The sequence below is a fragment of the Lolium rigidum genome, chromosome 5 (assembly GCF_022539505.1).
Source record: "Lolium rigidum isolate FL_2022 chromosome 5, APGP_CSIRO_Lrig_0.1, whole genome shotgun sequence".
Taxonomy (NCBI): domain Eukaryota; kingdom Viridiplantae; phylum Streptophyta; class Magnoliopsida; order Poales; family Poaceae; genus Lolium; species Lolium rigidum.
The window spans coordinates 164,021,604-164,027,476 of NC_061512.1; positions in this window are offsets into that span (position 1 = coordinate 164,021,604).

The window sequence follows — 5,873 nt, forward strand, 5'->3', positions numbered from 1 at the left end:
CTAATTTCTTTATTTATTATTTTGTTAAATCCTTATTAGAGGGATTTAAACCCTATTAATAATTCTCTTAATTATTAATTCATTAAAAATAATAGAATGTCAAATCCAATATTATTTTTATTTCAAAGTTATTAATAATTTCAATTGATAATGAAGTTCTTAACCTAAGAGCTAAATAGTAATTATGAAACCTAGTTCCCTTTTAAATAACCTTATGGTTTCATAATTCCATGTGAACACTAAAACCCTAATTCTATTATGAAGCCCTAGTTCCACCATTTTATGTGTGAACCCTAAATGGTTTCCAAAACCTAAACACTAGATATAACATGAGATCATGTACTTCCTCTTGATTCATAGAACCATAATTAGCAAATTAATACTTGCTATGTTCACATAAAATCTAGGAGTCCTATTATCAATAATTTAATGTATTCATATCTATTCAACCTAGTTGATCAAGTAGGATCAACCAAATCTAAACCCTAGCTTCCCTTACCAAAACCATCATCTTTAATTATCCATGCTTAACATCAAACCATTGAGATGAACCCAAATAGCAACCATGCTTATTATCTTGCAATACCTAACCATACTCCACTAAACCCTATTAGTGTAAGATAATTAATAATCATCCTACTTAGGAGTCAACTATTTCTTACTTAGTAAATCCAATAGCAAACCCTAGACAACCTTAAACCTAATTGGGATACTTCTTATTACTTAAGAAGTATGTTCTTCAAAAGTTATTCTTTTGAAGTAAACAGAGAATCATCATCAACCCTGCTTAATAGGACCTATAAACAATAGCTATCTATTACCACTAAGATATATCACCAGGATAGCAACCATTAATTGCTTAAGATACTTAGGCTTCACTAAAACCATACAAGCCCTAGTTATTAATAAATCCAACCCTGTTAGGATCCATTTAATACTTACTCCAGAAACTAGATGAAACCATAGTCAACCATAGAACCCCACCAACTTAATTATCATACTTGTTCTTTATTAAAGAACATGTTCTTCAAAAGTTATTCTTTTGAAGAATATAACAAGTAATCATCAACCATGCCATATAGTACTAAAACTGACAACTGTTCTTTACATGTTAACATTATGCCAATTATCATTCTTTGTGTGCTCAATTGATTACTGTACTTTATTATCTACATGTTCATGATATCAAGCAATCACACCTGAATAAGAACCTTGTTTGTGAATCACTCTAAAAATGCAACACGCCCTGAATCAATTATTACCACTCACTAATCCTAAATCATCGGGGTTAGGTCACGCTTAGGGCGATTGCATCTCATACTTATGCATTATTGCATCCTTGCCAATCTTTTAAACATCGTCCTTACCAGACGATGATGCTATTTCAGAATTTGGAATTATTGCGTAACGAAGACCTTGTCTGCATAACCTTGCAGTCAAGAAAGGCAAGTTCATCACTTGCTCATGTCATTTGAGTATTTCTATCAAATTACTTGCAAAGTATTATGGTTATCACTATTGCATAAAAATCAAAACCACTACTTTCATAACTATGAATATGACTATGTGGTGGGCAATGGAACCATGGATTGTGTTGATATGGTGGAGGTTCCATTGCACGGGTTTATATCCATCTAGGATTAAACAACAAATGTCGCCAGTGATTCTTGTGCCGTAATACCCGTGTTAACCATAAGATCCGGAGTGGGACGGAGTAGTCAAAAGTGTTTCCACCTCTCGTTCATCAACGGATGCGCTTACCGTAGCGAGTTGTATCCGGCGGAACAACCGGAGGGTGGGGATCCCATTCTAATTCCCCACGGTAAAGCATTGCTTGCCGTAGCGAGTTGTGTCTTGCGGAACAACCGGAGGGTGGGGATCCCATTCTAATTCCCCACGGTAATGCGGTCTATGATGGGTTGCGGCTACCGGCGTAGGAGTGTATGGTAGAGCCCAGCGATCTGTTGTCGTGGTCGGGGTCCACCCTGAAATTACGGGAATAATGGGACCGGCGTGGACCCGGTGGTCGGGGCATGCAACAACGGGTGGGTGTTCGAGGTAGCGGAGGAACATGATTGGCTAGACCTTATACCGGGCCTCACACCAAAGGAAGTGTGGACGGGTAACGTGCTCGGTTGGCAACAAGGTTAAGATCTCTTATGGGTAAAGCAACACACCTCTGCAGAGTGTAAAGAACCGTGACTCGTCACTCCCTGTTCCGGGATATGGAGCTGACGAACGCTGCCGGAAAGGAGCTCCATGAAGTTCTAGTAAACCGGTGAAGGTCGACGGACATAGTTCTTCGAATAAAAGCAACCTCTTGAAGAAATGATTATGAAAACCTGCATTGGTATTAGACTTTCTGGTCTAATGTTGTAGCTAGTGCATTAAACACCTCTTTCCTATAATGAACTTGTTGAGTACGCTCGTACTCATCCCACTCTTAAATCCCCGCTTAGATATGAAGGCCACGATGGAGGATCTACAGTGCAACTCGAAGGCCGAGGAGTCAACAAGTACTTCAAGAAACAGGACCTATCAGAGGAGTCAGATACCACATCCAACAAGGAGAAACCTAGCTAGATTAGCAATAGAAAGGAACTAGCTTCCTAAACTTAGCTCCTATTTAGCTAGAATCTATTCATAGCCTCTGTAGCTAGTTAAATACTCTATAAATAGAGTTCGTGTTAGGATTAGACTACGAGCCGTTCTCCTGGAGTTTATTTGCAGTTTTACCTCATTGTAAAGTAGGAGGCTGTGCTGATCTTCTGTAACAGAAGTACGTATGTAATTCTATAGACATGCCTTGGACCCGCATATGTTTCGTTGTACCACTCTGAGCGATATGATACTAGTGGAACGGTGTTTCATTGGTGTTATATCAGACTTGCATACTACACCATGCAGTGGTATGCCGGGTCACCACAGTTGGTATCAGAGCCAATGCTTTGACCTAGGATGAAAACCCTTTAAATGAGACCTATAGGATTGGTAGTGTCTATAGGAAGTTGTCCTAGGTAAACAAAATACTTCGTACGACTTGAGATGGATATTCACTTGAGAATAATCCTGACACACTTGAGTCAACTTTTTTTATCTATCTTTCCTAAGTAAAAGTTAGTTAGCTAATACCAAACATGTAGTGCACAATTAAGTTCCTAAAAAATAGATGAGTAGCCCACTGTTGGTATACCATACATGGTAGTCCAAAGAAAGGATACAACCAGAAGGAAGATATCCTATTGGAAGATGTGTACCAACACATGTTATAGTTAAATAAGAATTACTCAGACCTGCACTAGAAGTAATATCAAGTGATAAAGATAATTAAGATATCCTAATAGAAGATGTAGACCCAGATAAGTAATGAGAAAGTAAAAATTATCTAGACATGTGAAACAATTGATAGTAAGTAATAAATATGAGTTATATGAAGTAGTATAGACCATGATGAGTCAATCATGGGATGTAAGGAAGAGTGATTGGAATAAAATATGTCTACTTACAAGGTAGAGATAGAAATCATATATGATTCACCTGAGAATCGTTATGTGATGGATGATGAATATCTAAAGTATTTAGGAGGAGTACAATAAGAAGCCAAGTGCTAAACAATAGTGCAAGAATTGTGTTCCCAACACTATGGGAAGTGTGCCAAGCACATCATGACCATAGTCTTATGATAGAAATACTTGGAAATATAGCAACTATATTCCAATAGTTCTCTGTCTATAATAATGATGCTAGAAACAGACATATCATGTGAAGTAGTCCTCAACAAAATGGAAGCCAAGTTAGCACTTCCAAAGAAAATTAGGTTAACCTTAACTATCCTAGACCACTTTGTTTCAAGTTTATCTCATTGCAAATGTGCAATTAAGGTAAAGGTTGAGACAAATAGTAGAATTCCCTATATTCGTGCTAAGTATCACGATATAAACCTATATTATGTGGTGTTCTATACTACACATCTGAGCCTGATGTTTAGAGATGTCTTACTCAACAATCATATTCAGGCTTATGATGATGTGTATTATAAGCACAAAGCTGAATTTTCTTGGATTTTATTGGATTTTCATTGTTTGACTAGATCCATACATGAAGTTTGACTTTGGTATGCAAATGCATGTTGCTATATCAAGTTCTTACTTAATGCTATAGATCTAGAGGGTAATGGTATTCGTGTGAGGAAGTGACGAATTCTGAAGATTCTGAAGACAAGATGAAGGTTGATCAGAAAAAGGAAGTAAAGTTGTGGGAAGTAACCACAATATTCAGAAGGAAGTACCAATCAAAACTCATGCTTTACCTCAATAGAGGAGTACTTTTGTACGAAAGAAGCATGAAGATGAGAAATATAATGATTATGGTGAAGCTGAAGCAGATCCATAGTCAACATAGAAGAGGGAATGCATGGGAAATCACTTGGGATGCTATATTCATAGTGTCAGCTAGTGGTTTTCTTGCAAAATAAACCCTAAATGAAGGAAGGTGATATATGAAATCATAGCAGACATAAGAAGACCATAGACGATATCAGAAGACCACAATTGGTATAATATTAATACTGCGAGATAAAGCGAGAAGATGACTCGTCCGAGTTGATCAGAACCTATAATAGAATCCATTTTTAGATATCAAATAGCCACAGTTGGTATAATAACCACAACTGGTATCAGTTGGTATTACAAATAGTCCATGATTTAATTAGTTGTAACAAAAGTTTGTTAACAAATAAAAAAATCTTGTCAGCCAAATAGCTAGATCTATAAACATTTAGTCAAAGGATTCACATTGGATGTCCACAATTGAGTGGATACACCACAAAGTTTCTTCGCAAAACCTTAGAAGAATATAAATCGTAAACAAGACCTATACCAATATTCTAATCATAAGTCCAATAGTTGGAAGAAATGGAGTTAAAGACCATAAGAAAACTCTAAGGGGTAGAGTAAAGATTGAGTTGGATTTACAAAGACTCAATACTTTGAGCATGAAAGATGAAAAAGGTCTAAACTGAGAGGAAGTTCGATCTTATTTTCATAAGATTGTTGAACATTACTTTCAGAAGGATGTCGGATCAGAAGCCGAGGTTCATACCTCGAGGAAGTAAGAAGTGGACTATAACTTGAGAAAGTGAGTAATATTTACTCAGAAGTACGAGAACTCAAGTAAGTTAAGCTTAATGAAGTTGGACGAAGGAAATATCGGAGACCTAATAAAGCTCAAATAGGCCAAAGACCGAAGGAGATTGACTATACCAAAACTAAAGTCTATTTGAATGATTTCTTTCATGGAACCTAAATAACTATCAACTATAAACCATGATTGGATGGACTAAATGAGTCAAATCCATTCTTAGGAAAATAAACCATCACGACCATTTCCATGTTAAGTACCTTACTTAGTACCATTATTGCAGTTTTGGTAGTAAGGGAAAACAAAGACCTATTTACCAATTAGGAGTATGTTGTTAAATTAGTCTTCAATTGAGACTAGCAGCATCAGAATAAGACCTAATCATTGAATATTCAATGAGAAATGAAACAAGCTTATAACCTTGGAGGAAATCAGTGAAGTAAAGGAAGTAATAGTTGTTTAATGACAAACACTAATGGATTCCAGGAAGAATCTGGACAAGGGATATATTCAATGATATCCAATAAGATTACTACGGAGTTCGAGAAAAGATTTAGTCTGCACAAGTCAGATCCACACACCGAAACGTGAGAGTGATCAAACTTCGAGGATGAAGTTTAGTTTAAGGGGTAGAGACTGTAATATCCCAGGTATTGGGGTTACAAAAATAGAGGAAACAGATGTGTGCATTGCATTCATGCATAGAAAATGCTGGGAATTTTCGCGCTTTAAAG